Source organism: Orcinus orca, chromosome 11 (assembly GCF_937001465.1).
Source record: "Orcinus orca chromosome 11, mOrcOrc1.1, whole genome shotgun sequence".
In the NCBI taxonomy this organism is placed as follows: Eukaryota; Metazoa; Chordata; class Mammalia; order Artiodactyla; family Delphinidae; genus Orcinus; species Orcinus orca.
The window spans coordinates 20,929,546-20,944,800 of NC_064569.1; the positions used below are offsets into that span (position 1 = coordinate 20,929,546).

The window sequence follows — 15,255 nt, forward strand, 5'->3', positions numbered from 1 at the left end:
GAGGAGACCTTCACTCTAGTTATGGCCTAAAAACATTGGTCCTGAGGAAGCCATTTAACTTCTTTCCATCACTGTGTTTAGATCGCTAAAATAAGACTACATTGTGGCTCTCAAACGCTTACAGGGTCAAGCAAATAGCATAAATGTACTTGAAGCCGAGATGCTTCATTTGCATATTAACCAAAAGGCACATTCTTCTCTTCCACAAAGACGCTTGCTTTCTTCTTTCTTTTTAAACACAGTACCCCCTCAGATTATATTTTGTTTTCCCATTCCTGACAAAGACAGAAATATTTTCTTTCTTCTTAACTGTACTACAAGAAAATAATAATACAAACACAATGATTAACGTCAACAGACCACGGACTACAACACTGCCAGCCCATCAGGGAATGCCCCGATGGAGTCACACTGGAGAGATCAGCCCCCATCTGCAGAAGCACCTGCTATCCACTGTGGCTGGTGGCTTCTATGCAGGAATGCAGGCCCAGTGCTGCCTAATATTCCAAGTTTTCAAGAGAAGCCTAACATTTAGATTTTTATTTGAAATACGCTTGCTTGAAAATTTTGGCAACCAATTCAAAAAATTATAAGAATTCAACTAGGGTCATCTCTGTGATGAACAAACAACGAGGTCATCTGTGGCCTGGGGGCTGTCAGTTTGAGACTTTGGGACTCGTTGATTTCTAAGGTTTCCCCCTACTCAAACAGTTCTGTGATTTCCATTGGGAGATCCTGAAGTTTGGATCACAGTGGCATCAATCCAATTAAAATCACAGCTACAGCTGCCAGAAGGAGTCTCATTGTACCTGCACCCTGAAAAAAGGAGCTGCCTAAGAGAAGCCATTCGTTATGTTTAATAAAGTAGCCAGTAACAAGAAGCTAGGAGGGAGTTCATTAAATTCTAAATTAGGAAATGTGTATGTTTAGGTGCTGGTTACAATTCTCTTGAGGCCTATGGAATAATAGGTCTTTGATATTCGATGCAATTAATATTGATTATAAGTTGTATAAGTTTTCTGAAATGGAAATATCAGTTTGGTATACTGTTGATCAAATTTTTACATCTTCAGCAGCCACAAAACCCAATGTCAGGGAGAAAATGCAAATCAGGTCCTTGAACGCACTCCCTGGGCCATATTGGGAACTCACTGAACCCCTTACTAGTCCCAGGAGTTCCGGAGACACATGGCTTCCATTGTGATATATGCTTCTATTGTGTCAGCTTAAGGGGTCTCAAAGTGATTAATGGTATCTAAAAATAGTTCCAGAGAACATGAACTGACATCTTGGCATGCCGCTTATTTGTTGTGTATCCTTGGCCAAGTTACTTAAACTCTCTGGACTCATTTTTTACGTCTGCAAAATAGGGATTATGTGAGGATTAATCAAAACATCATATAGGCTGACATAAGGTAGATATATAGACTCAGGAAATGTTTATTGAAGTGAAAGAGTATGAGTAACCAACTGGTTTTGTTTAGTAGATCCCAGAATATCTAGGACAGGGTTTCTCATGAGAATATTCTAACACACTGGGGAGTTGCACCAGTGGTGAGAAAAGACAGGAGTTAGAGTGTGAGCGTAGGAAACTACACGTAGCCCAAAGCTTATCTTATCTCTATAGCAGCTGGACAGTCAAAATCTGAACTAACTCGGGGGGGCTTAGACATATGAACATATACTCTAATAATAAAAGACACTGAGAAAACCCAAAGATCCTTTTCGCATTTTAAGAAACAAACTCCTTTATTACTTGAGCAGTTTGTTGTACTTCAGATCATTATTGAAGTTCGACTAAAAAATGGCCCACTTTATTTTATCACATTATCAGGGCAGAAATTAAAGCAGAATTGATATAGCTAAGGAGGAGCAGGGCTGGAAACTCGTGCTATCTAAGTTCAGAGTGTGCCAAGAATTCAATTTAGTTTATGAAAATGTCAGAGACTGTCTCTGTCACAGCTGCCCTGACCGCATGAGACACTCTCCATCCACAAGGCCATGAAATTATCCCAGGTGGCCAGTTTCTAGGCCATCACAACCCTTTAAATCGTAGGAAAAACAAAACACAAGAGCATTTATCAAGAGTAGAATTGCAGGTTGGGAGAAAACTTTCTCCCAACCTGATGGATTGGTTGATGGATGACTGTGACTTTTTTGGGGGCTAGTAATTTAAAACTTCTGATATTCCAAGTTAGTGCTAATATTTGGCACTTTGGGTAGGTGCCCTCTCAGTACTGATTTTTTATTCTTCTAAGACTTGCATCTAACCTTTGGCCCATTTTGTAATCTCTCCTACCTAAAAGATGGTGTACAGATTGCCTGAGATATAGACTAACAGCTGTGTTTTTTCTGGCAATTCAAACACTTTGAATATAGGTCTTAGTAGTTGAAGTGCTAGTCTGAAAACTCTGCACTGAAGTTCTTTGAGAATTTATCAATTTGTGTTTAGGGACTTTTCAAATGGAAAAATGAAGCTATTCATGTTTTCACAGGCAGTTCCAAATTCCAAACTGTGTCAAGGGTAAAATGTTTCTGTGCTTGAAAGGCCAAGGCAGACTTACGTAACCCAGAAGAGGACAATGTAATGCTACCCCAGAAACAAATGATGGAGCTTTAAAAATGTGCTATTCTATAACTTGATGCAATAGGAAGTGGTTCTTTCTCACCCCTTAGGGGAAATGAATTTGGTTTTCATAATAAACCTGTAAGGCCTAAAGAATTAGAAATTCAAATAGTTTTTATAAATAAAGAAGGTTTTGTTTTATATTTTCCATATTTGGGAAACCAACTCTCTGAGGAGTTTTGCCAGTGGCATGCTCTATGGGTTTTTCCATGTTGCCACTGGTAATTGTGTTCTTTGTACTTTTTTCTTTTTTTTAAACAGTTGAGACTTCAGAGTCTTTGTCTGAAAAGCCCAGCTACCACATAGGTTTGCAGAATTCCTTAGATATTTTTCCAGGCCAGGTCCTTCTTACTAGTCCATCTTTCACTCACGTTTTAAGCTACAGAATGGGAGGACAGCTACCTAAGATTAAAGGAAAGTACAGAAAAGTGTAGGGTACATTGTAGTTGTTGAGAAATATGTGGAAGGTTTTCTATTTGGAGTAAGGATTTACATACTTGAGTTCGTAGAGAAGTAAGAGTTTCTACAAAGACAGTAAGCTGGCTAAACCAGCAGTAGCAAAGAAACCAAAACTAAGTCCTTGATTGGTTTGGAACTGAGGGACTCAAGAGGTAAATTTTAGATAAGGAATTGTGGAGAGATGAAAATGGGGGTGGTGTGCATCACACACCACTGGGCTAGTGGCTTTTAACTCCAAAGCCCATGGTTTTTCCACAATATTGTCTAGTTGCATTCTGTCTGCAACTATTTCCATTTGGGAACCCAGTAACTGATTTCCAACCATAGGTATATATAATGGAATATTTGCAAGCAATGAGCTTGGTGAGGAATGGTGGTGATTGAAAAAGCAGTATTCATCTTTAAAATAATTTGGTAAGACAAATATTCTTGGAGATTGTGTGCCAATGTATTTTTTTTGAAAGCTAATGTTTCTAACAGAAACTCTGATACATACCCGAAACCACCACAGAAAAACTACAGGATGTTGTAAGAAAAACTTTAAGAAGAAAATAATAAAGGACTGGCACTCCAAGTCTCCCAGAAGTTTTTTTTCACCCATAGCAGGATAAAAACCGTAAAAATTAGTAACCAAATACTTTGTTTTAAGGGTGGGACAAACTATTTTTTTAAAAAGCATATAAAAGCTAATCCAAACCTTTATTCAAGCTGATATCTGTTGTGATTTTCTTGCTTTTTGGTGAGCAGAGGTAGACAAAATGTTCTCCAAAGGCCTTGAAAATGGAAGATCGTGTGGTCATTGCATTTCCCTTTAGAAGGGTGTAACACCGTTCTACTACTCCTTGCAAAAACCTAAAATTTGATAAAACAGATTAACAGGTATAAATCTTAGAAAGATAAATGCACTGAACAAACTGACGTTGTTAACATAGCAACACCTACGATCATCCCAACTCACTTTCTTGTTTCTTTGCTAATACATTAACCACTGAAGCCATCTATATTTCTTCCTTGCAGTGTTTTAATTACAGACCATATTTTTTTCAGCTCGCAGTTCTCCAAAGTTCTTTCTCAATTTGGTTTTCTCAGCAAATGAGAAAAGCTAAGAGATCGGTAATGCATAGAATTTCATTATCTGCAAGGATTTAGTGATTTGGAGTGAATAAGTTTAATCAATTTCTATATTGGGAAGTTCAACGTAATTCATGTAAGCCTACAATATCTGAAAAGTTACAAATTTCAGAAGGCCTATATTTTTTATTTTCATCCAATTTTTAATTTCACCATATATTTTTTATTTTCACCCAGATAAGAACTTATCAACCAATTCATACTAAGGAAGTAACATTCATTTACTTCACAAATATTTATTAGACACCTGACATATGTCAGGAAAAAGCTAGGCACTGGGATCAGATAGTAATATCTAAAAAGAATCTTTGCTCTTGCCAAATCTGTAATGATCCAGCATAGAAGACAGATACGCAAGAAATAAAGGGTGCTAAATTATAACAATTTTAACATATGCTTATAGGGGAGCACATGTCAGAAACATGTAAGTTAGTTTAGATGGAATAGGGAAAAGCTTATAAGAGGCAGGTCCCACAAAAATCTCCCTGGTGAATATTTGTCAGTACTTAAAATCATTATTCATTTATTTGTTTCCATGCTTATTGTCTGTGTGCTCCCAATAGTATGTAAGTTTTGACCATATTTCCAGAGCCTAAACAAGGTCTGGAACACAATAAATATTTCCTAACTAAATGACTAACTGGTAAGAAATGATGCTGAGGAGGTGGATAAGAGCCTTCTAAGTTATGCTGAGATGTTCAGACTTCATTTCCCAACCAGTGGAAAGCATGGAATGGTTTCCAGCAGGAGAATGGCATGATGTGATGTTTAGTACCACTCTAGCTCCATAGAGAAAATGGATTGGGCAGAATAGGAAAAGTTAGTGACCTTCAGTGAGGGATCTACACCCGAGTATGGGTCAAATTTGATGGTGACCTAAAGTTAATGATGGGGATGGAGATGGAGAGAAGTGGACAGATTCAGGAAATGTTTAAGAAATACAACCAACAGGCCTTGGCGATTGGATGGATATGGTGCAGGGAGGGAGGGGATTAATCAAGAGAGATTTCAGGTCTGAACCATTAGATGGTTGGATGATATTAATATTTATTAAGATAGGAAACACTGGAGCAAGAAGGGTTTTCTTGGGTAATGTCAAGAACTCAGTTTTGAGCGTAGGCACTTTGAGGTATCTTCATGATATCCAAGTAAAAATATCCAGTAGATAATCAAACACATGGGAACAAAACTAAGAAGGGTGCCTGGACTGGAGATAGAAGTTGAACTTCTAGATCGACAGAGAAATCAGTTGCAACCCAAACTTGTGAGGAAGCTATAATCAGAACAGAGCATTATTTTTCTTTCCATTTTCATGACACTTGGCGTGCCACACTTGCTAAGCATTAGCTGATGATGACAATTTCCTGGTGTCAGACTAATCTTCAAGTTGAAGTGCCAAACTGCACCGACAAAGCCTGGCCTCGTGCAATTTCCAAATTGCTTGGCAGCTGAAAGAGGTGAAAAACTCATTACCAACCCATCTGTCCTGAGATTCTGCCCTGATTTCTAGGCTAGAGAAATTTGAATAATTTCAAGAAAATTTAAATAGCACACATGGATCAGTAAATTCCTTCACTATCAGCTCTATATTCTAGTTTCTTGGACATGAGCGAAAACCTCAGAAAGTTGAGCAAGGTGGCAGTATTAGCAAGTAGATACCCTAAATGTTGCCTTCATTTCAGTAGAAAACATAATTGAACAGAGAATCAGAGGTCTTTCCATTAAGTATACTACATTTTTGTTACCAATGCTGATTTTTCTCCCCTCTATTTCTATGATCTGTGTTTAGGTCTATATTAAGGTACTCCTGTACAATAAAATTAAAACACAGTAGGAGCAATGAAATTAATGGAATGGTCAATTTGACTCTCTTGCTTGTTGCAGAGAAACTTTCCTGAATTCACATCTTTACTCAGTCCTTTTCTCCTCTTTCCTTTCCATTCTTCCTGATTTCTCTCCCTTCTTCCCTCTCTTTCTTTCTTTCCTTGTGTAATGAAAGAGGATGGGATTTTGGGTGCGTGGGATTCTGAGTCAGAGAGAACTGGCTTTGGATCAGATTTCTACTTAATTTTTATTAAAGGCTCTGAACCTGTTCCCTAAGTTTTAAATTATAATAATGAGGATGATTTAAAATATCACAAGGTGGGGGGACCTTCAAGATGGTGGAGGAGTAAGAGGTGGAGATCATCTTCTTCCCCACAAATACATCAGGAATACATCTACATGTGGAACAACTCCTACAGAACACCTACTGAACGCTGGCAGAAGACCTCAGACCTCCCAAAAGGCAAGAAACTCCCCACGTACCTGGGTAGGGCAAAAGAAAAAAGAAAAAACAGAGACAAAAGAACAGGAACAGGACCTGCACCAGTGGGAGGGAGTCGTGAAAGAGGAAAGGTTTCCACACACTTCCCTGGCGGAGATGAGGGGTGGTGGGGGGGAAGCTTTGGAGCCATGGAGGAGAGCGCAGCAACAGGGGTGCGGAGGGCAAAGCAGAGACGTTCCCACACAGGGGATTGGTGCCGACCAGCACTCACCAGCCCAAGTGGCTCGTCTGCTCACCCGCCGGGGCGGGCAGGGGCTGGGAGCTGAGGCTCGGGCTTCAGAGGTTGGATTCCAGGCAGAGGACTGGGGTTGGCTGCGTGAACACAGCCTGAAGGGGGCTAGTGCGCCACAGCTAGCCAGGAGGGAGTCCGGGAAAAAGTCTGGAACTGCCTAAGAGGCAAGAGACCATTGTTTCAGGGTGCAAAAGGAGGGGGGATTCAGAGCACCACCTAAACTAGCTCCAGAGACGGGCACGAGCTGTGGCTATCAGCGCGGACACCAGAGACGGGCACGAACAACGCGAACGCTGCTTCTGCTGACACCAGGAATCCTGTGTGCAAGCACAGGTCACTACTCACACCCCCCAAGGAGCGTGTGCAGCCTGCCACTGCCAGCGTCCTGAGATCCAGGGACAAGCTCCGCAGGAGAACACATGGCGCGCCTCAAGCTGTTGCAACGTCACACTGGCCTCTGCCACTGCAGGCTCGTCCCACCTTCCAACTGTGACTACCGTATGCCTCCCTCCCCACGGCCTGAGTGAGTCAAAGCACCCTAATTAGCTGCTGCTTTAACCCCCTCCTCTCTGGGCGGGAAACAGATGCCAGAGGGTGACCTACACGCAGAGGTGGGGCCAAAATCAAAGCTGAACCCCGGGAGCTGTGCAAACAAAGAAGAGAAAGGGAAATTTCTCCCAGCAGCCTCAGGAGCAGCAGATTAAATCTCCACAATCAAGTTGATGTACGCTGCATCTCTGCAATACCTAAACAGACAACAAATAGTCCCAAAATTGAGGCGGTGGACTTCGGGAGCAACTGTAGACTTGGGGTTTGCTGTCTGCAACTGATTTGTTTCTGATTTTTATGTTTATCTTAGTTTAGTTTTTTGTGCTTGTTATCACTGGTGGATTTGTTTGCTTGCTCTCTTCTTTTACTACTTTTTTATTTAAATAATATAAAAATTTTTATTAATTTTATTAAAAATTTTATTTTCTTTCTTTTTTTCTGTTTTCTTCTGAGCTATGTGCTGACAGGGTCTTGGTGCTCTGGCCTGGTGTCAGGCCTGAGTCTCTAATGTGGGAGAGCCGAGTTCAGGACATTGGACCACAAGAGACCTCCTGGCACCAGGTAATATCAATTGGCAAGAGCTCTCCCAGAGATCTCCAACTCAATGCTAAGATCCAGCTCCACCCAACGGCCAGCAGGCTCCAGTGCTGGACGCCCCATGCCAAACGACTACCAAGACAGGAACACAACCCAACCCATTAGCAGGGAGGCTGCCTAAAATCATACTAAGCTCACAGACACCCCAAAATACACCACTGGGCATGGCCCTGCCCACCAGAAAGACAAGATTCAGCCCCACCCACCAAAACACAGGCACAAGTGCCCTCCACCAAAAAGCCTACAAAAGCCACTGAAACAACCTCACCCACTGGGGGCAGACAACAAAAACAATGGGAACTACAAACCTGCAGCCTGTGAAAAAGAGACCCCAAACACAGTAAGTTAAACAAAATGAGAAGACAGAGAAATATGCAGCAGATGAAGGAGCAAAGTAAAAACCCACCAGACCTAACAAATGAAGAGGAAATAGGCAGTCTACCTGAAAAAGAATTCAGAGTAATGATAGTAAAGATGATCCTAATCTTGTAAATAAAATGGAGAAAATACAAGAAACGTTTAACAAGGACCTAGAAGAACTAAAGAGCAAACAAACAATGACGAACAACACAATACATGAAATTAAAATTCTCTAGAAGGAATCAATACCAGAATAACTGATAAGTGGCCTGGAAGATAAAATAGTGGAAATAACTACTGCAGAGCAGAATAAAGAAAAATGAATGAAAAGAATTGAGGACAGTCTCAGAGACCTCTGGGACAACATTAAACACACCAACATTCGAATTATAGGGGTCCCAGAAGAAGAAGAGAAAAAGAAATGGTCTGAGAAAAGATTTGAAGACATTATAGTTGAAAACTTCCCTAACATGGGAAACGAAATAGTCAATCAAGTCCAGGAAGCACAGAGAGTCCCATATAGGATACATGCCAAGACACATATTAATCAAACTATCAAAAATTAAATACAAAGAAAAAATATTGAAAGCAGCAAGGGAAAAACAACAAATAACATACAAGGGAATCCTCATAAGGTTAACAGCTGATCCTTCAGTAGAAACTCTGCAAGCCAGAAGGGAGTGCCAGGACATATTTAAAGTGATGAAAAGGAAAAACCTACACCTAAGATTTCTCTACCCAGCAAGGATCTCGTTCAGATTTGATAGGGAAATTAAAACCTTTACAGACAAGCAAAAGTTAAGAGAATTCAGCACCACCAAACCAGCTTTACAACACATGCTAAAGGAACTTCACTAGGCAGGAAACACAAAAGAAGGAAAAGACCTACAATAACAAACCCAAAACAATTAAGAAAATGGTAATAGGAACATACATATTGATAATTATCTTAAATGTAAATGGATTTAATGCTCCAACCAAAAGACACAGACTGGCTGAATGGATACAAAAACAAGACCCATCTATATGCTGTCTACAAGAGACCCACTTCAGACCTAGTGACACATACAGACTGAAAGTGAGGGGATGGAAAAAGATATTCCATGCAAATGGAAATCAAAAGAAAGCTGGAGTAGCAATTCTCATATCAGACCAATAGACTTTAAAATAAGGAGTATTACAAGAGACAAAGAAGGACATTACATAATGATCAAGGGATCAATCCAAGAAGAAGATACAACAATTGTAAATATTTATGCACCCAACATAGGAGCACCTCAATACATAAGGCAAATGCTAGCAGCCAAAAAAGGGGAAATCGACAGTAAAACAGCCACAGCAGGGGAATTTAACACTCCACTTTCACCAATGGACAGATCATCCAAAATGAAAATAAATAAGGAAACACAAGCTTTAAATGATACATTAGACAAGATGGACTTAATTGATATTTATAGGACATTCCATCCAAAAACAACAGAATATGCTTTCTTCTCAAGTGCTTATGGAACACTCTGCAGGATAGATCATATCTTGGGTCACAAATCAAGTCTTGGTAAATTTAAGAAAATTGAAATCATATCAGGTATCTTTTCTGACCAAAACGCTCTGAGACTAGATATCAATTACAGAAAAAAAAATGTAAAAAATACAAACACATGGAGGCTAAACAATACGCTATTAAATAGCCAAGACATCACTGAAGAAATCAAAGAGGAAAATAAAAAACACCTAGAAACAAATGACAATGAAAACACGATGACCCAAAACCTGTGGGATGCAGCAAAAGCAGGTCTAAGAGGGAAGTTTATAGAAATACAATCCTACCTTAAGAAACAAGAAAAATCTCAAATAAACAACCTAACCTTACACCTAAAGCAATTAGAGAAAGAGGAACCAAAAAAACCCAAAGTTAGCAGAAGGAAAGAAATCATTAAGATCAGATCAGAAATAAATGCAAAAGAAATGAAGGAAACAATAGCAAAGATCAATAAAACTAAAAGCTGGTTCTTGGAGAAGATAAACAAAATTGATAAAACTTTAGCCAGACTCACCAAGAAAAAAAGGGAGAAGACTCAAATCAACAGAATTAGAAATGAAAAAAGGAGGAGGTTAGAGAAGATGGTGGAAGAGTGAGATGCGGAGATCACCTTCCTCCCCACAGATACATCAGAAATACATCTACACGTGGAACTACTCCTATAGAACACCTACTGAACGCTGGCAGAAGACCTCAGACCTCCCATTAGGCAAGAAACTCCCCACGTACCTGGGTAGGGCAAAAGAAAAAAGTAAAAACACAGACAAAAGAATAGGAACGGGACCTGCACCAGTGGGAGGGAGCTGTTAAGTTGGAAAGGAATCCTCACACTAGGAAGCCCCTTCGCGGGCAGAGACTGTGGGTGGTGGAGGGGGGAGTTTCCGAGCCTCGGAGGAGAGCACAGCCACAGGGGTGCGGAGGGCAAAGCAGAGAGATGCCCGCACAGAGGATCGGTGCCGACCAGCACTCACCAGCCCGAGAGGCTTCTCTGCTCACCCGCTGGGGCGGGCGGGGGCTAGGAGTCGAGGCTCAGGGTTCGGAGGTCGGATCCCAGGGAGAGGACTAGGGTTGGCTGCGTGAACACAGCCTGAAGGGGGCTAGTGCACCACGGTTACCTGGGAGGGAGTCTGGGAAAAGTGTGGAGCTGCCAAAGAGGCAAGAGACTATTTCTTCCCTCTTTGTTTCCTGGTGCGCGAGGAGAGGGGTTTAAGAGCACTGCTTAAAAGAGCTCCAGAGACGGGCGCGAGCTGCGACTATCAGCGCGGACTCCACAGACGGTCATGAGATGCTAAGGCTGCTGCTGCCGCCACCAGGAAGCCTGTGTGCGAGCACAGGTCACTGTCCACACCTCCCCTCCTGGAAACCTGTGCAGCCCGCCACTGCCAGGGTCCCGTGATCCAGGGACAACTTCCCCGGGAGAACGCACGGCGCACCTCAGGCTGGTGCAACGTCACGCCAGCCTCTTCCACCGCAGGCCCGCCCCTCACTCCGTGCCCCTCCCTCCCCCACGGCCTGAGTGAGCCAGAGTACCCGAAGCAGCTGCTCCTTTAACCCCTTCCTGTCTGAGTGAAGAACAGATGCCCTCCAGTGACCTACAAGCTGAGGTGGGTCCAAATCCAAAGCTCAGCAGTGAGAACAAAGAAGAGAAAGGGAAATCTCTCCCAGCAGCCTCAGAAGCAGCATATGAAAGCGCCACAATCAACTTGATGTGCCTGCATCTGTGGAACACCTGAATAGACAACGAATCATCCCAAATTGAAGAGGTGGACTTTGGGAGCATCGAGATATATATATATATATATATATATATATATATATATATATATAAAATATTTTTTTCCCCTTTTCCTCTTTTTGTGAGTGTGTATGTGTGTGCTTCTGTGTGAGATTTTGTATGTATAGCTTTGCTTTCACCATTTGTCCTAGGATTCTGTCCGTCCGTTCTTTTTTTCTGTTCTTTTTTTTTACTTTAAAAAGTTTTTTTCATAATAATTATTTTTTATTTTAATAACTTTATTTTATTTTATCTTATTTATTTTATTTTATCCTCTTTCTTTCTTTCTATTGTTTCTCCCTTTTATTTTATTTTATTTTTTCGGTACGCGGGCCCCTCACTGTTGTGGCCTCTCCCATTGTGGAGCACAGGCTCCGGACACGCAGGCTCAGCAGCCATGGCTCACAGGCCCAGCCGCTCTGCGGCATGTGGGACCAGGGCACGAACCCGCGTCCCCTGCATCGGCAGGCAGACTCTCAACCACTGCGCCACCAGGAAAGCCCTGTTTCTCCCTTTTATTCTGAGCCGTGTGGATGAAAGCCTCTTGGTGCTCCCGCCAGAAGTCAGTGCTGTGCCTCTGAGGTGGGAGAGCCAACTTCAGGACAATGGTCCACAAGAGACCTCCCAGTTCCACGTAATATCAAACAGCGAAAATCTCCCAGAGATCTGCATCTGAACACCAAGACCCAGCTTCACTCAATGATCAGCAAGCTACAGTGCTGGACACCCTATGCCAGACAACTAGCAAGACAGGAACACAGCCCCATCCATTGCCAGAGAGGCTGCCAAAAATCATAATAAGGCCACAGACACCCCAAAACACACCACCAGATGTGCACATGCCCACTAGAAAGACAAGATCCAGCCTCATCCACCAGAACACAGGCACTAGTCCCCTCCACCAGGAAGGACACACAACCCACTGAACCAACCTTAGCCACGGGGGACAGACACCAAAAACAACGGGAACTATGAACCTGTAGCCTGCAAAAAGGAGAACCCAAACACAGTAAGATGAGCAAAATGAGAAGACAGGAAAACACACAGCAGATAAAGGAACAAGATAAAAACCCACCAGACCTAACAAATGAAGAGGAAATAGGCAGTCTACCTGAAAAAGAATTCAGAATAATGATAGTAAAGATGACCAAAAATCTTGGAAATAGAATAGAGAAAATGCAAGAAACATTTAACAAGGACGTAGAAGAACTAAAGAGGAAACAAGCAATGATGAACAACGCAATAAATGAAATTAAAAATACCCTAGAAGGGATCAATAGCAGAATAACTGAGGCAGAAGAACGGATAAGTGACCTGGAAGATAAAATAGTGGAAATAACTACTGCAGAGCAGAATAAAGAAAAAAGAATGCAAAGAACTGAGGACAGTCTCAGAGACCTCTGGGACAACATTAAATGCACCAACATTTGAATTATAGGTGTCCCAGAAAAAGAAGAGAAAAAGAAAGGGACTGAGAAAATATTTGAAAAGATTATAGTTAAAAACGTCCCTAATATGGGAAAGGAAATGGTTAATCAAGTCCAGGAAGCAGAGAGAGTCACAGACAGGATAAATCCAAGGAGAAACACACCAAGACACATATTAATCAAACTGTCAAAAATTAAATACAAAGAAAACCTATTAAAAGCAGCAAGGGAAAAGCAACAAATAACACATAAGGAAATCCCCATAAGGTTAACAGCTGATCTTTCAGCAGAAACTCTGTAAGCCAGAAGGGACTGGCAGGACATATTTAAAGTGATGAAGGAGAAAAACCTACAACCAAGATTACTCTACCCAGCAAGGATCTCATTCAGATTTGATGGAGAAATTAAAACCTTTACAGACAAGCAAAAGCTGAGAGAGTTCAGCACCATTAAACCACCTTTACAACAAATGCTAAAGGAACTTCTCTAGGCAAGAAACACAAGAGAAGGAAAAGACCTACAATAACAAACCCAAAACAATTAAGAAAATGGGAATAGGAACATACAGATCGATAATTACCTTAAATGAAAACGGACTAAATGCTCCCACCAAAAGACACAGACTGGCTGAATGGATACAAAAACATGACCTATATATATGCTGTCTACAAGAGACCCACTTCAGACCTAGGGACACATACAGATTGAAAGTGAGGGGATGGAAAAAGATATTCCATGCAAATGGAAATCAAAAGAAAGCTGGAGTAGCTATTCTCATATCAGACAAAATAGACTTTAAAATAAAGACTATTACAAGAGACAAAGAAGGACACTACATAATGATCAAGGGATCAATGCAAGAAGAGATATAACAATTGTAAATATTTATGCACCCAACATAGGAGCACCTCAATACATAAGGCAAATACTAACAGCCATAAAAGGGGAAATTGACAGTAACACAATCATAGTAGGGGACGTTAACACCCCACTTTCACTAATGGACAGATTATCCAAAATGAAAATAAATAAGGAAACACAAGCTTTAATTGACACATTAAACAAGATGGACTTAATTGACATTTATAGGACATTCCATCTAAAAATAACAGAATACACATTTTTCTCAAGTGCTCATGGAACATTCTCCAGGATAGATCGTATCTTGGGTCACAAATCAAGCCTTGGTAAATTTAAGAAAATTGAAATCGTATCAAGTATCTTTTCTGACCACAACGCTATGAGACTAGATATCAATTACAGGAAAAGATCTGTAAGATATACAAGCACATGGAGGATAAACAATACGCTATTAAATAGCCAAGACATCACTGAAGAAATCAAAGAGAAAATCAAAAAATACCTAGAAACAAATGACAATGGAGACACGATGATCCAAAACAAATGGGAGGGCTTCCCTAGTGGTGCAGTGGTTGAGAGTCTGCCTGCCGATGCAGGGGACACGGGTTCGTGCCCCAGTCTGGGAAGATCCCACATGCCGTGGAGCGGCTGGGCCCGTGAGCCATGGCCGCTGAGCCTGCACGTCCAGAGCCTGTGCTCTGCAACAAGAGAGGCCACAACAGTGAGAGGCCCACGTACAGCAAAAAAAACCCCAAAAACCTATGAGATGCAGCAAAAGCAGTTCTCAGAGGGAAGTTTATAGGAATACAATCCTACCTTAAGAAACAGGAAACATCTCAAATAAACAACCTAACCCTGCACCTAAAGGAATTCGCGAAAGAAGAACAAAAACCCCCAAGTTAGCAGAAGGAAATGAATCATAAAGATCATATCAGAAATAAATGAAAAAGAAATGAAGGAAACGATAGCAAAGATCAATAAAATTAAAAGCTGGTTCTTTGAGAAGATAAACAAAATTGATAAACCATTAGCCAGACCCACCAAGAATAAAAGGGAGAAGACTCAAATCAACGGAATTAGAAATGAAAAAGGAGAAGTAACAACTGACACTGAAGCAATACAAAGGATCATGAGGGATTACGATAAGCAACACTACGCTAATGAAATGGAAGACCTGGAAGAAATTGAAAAAATTTTAGAAATGCACAACCTGCCAAGACTGAACCAGGAAGAAATAGAAAATATGAACAGACCAATCACAAGCATTGAAATTGAAACTGTGATGAAAAATCTTCCAAAAAACAAAAGCCCAGGACCAGAGGACTTCACAGGTGAATTCTATCAAACATTTAGAGAAGAGCTAACACCTATCC

General features: G+C 41.1%; 1 protein-coding gene across 1 annotated transcript in view; it reads right to left on the reverse strand.

The window, feature by feature from the left end:
* Positions 1-15,255, reverse strand: part of LMNTD1 (lamin tail domain containing 1) — a 455,425-nt gene that overhangs the window by 291,559 nt on the left and 148,611 nt on the right. Inside the window, exon 6 of the mRNA XM_049694225.1 lies at positions 3,783-3,937. The gene's annotated coding sequence lies outside the window, so the exon portion shown is untranslated. The remainder of the gene's footprint in view (positions 1-3,782; positions 3,938-15,255) is intronic.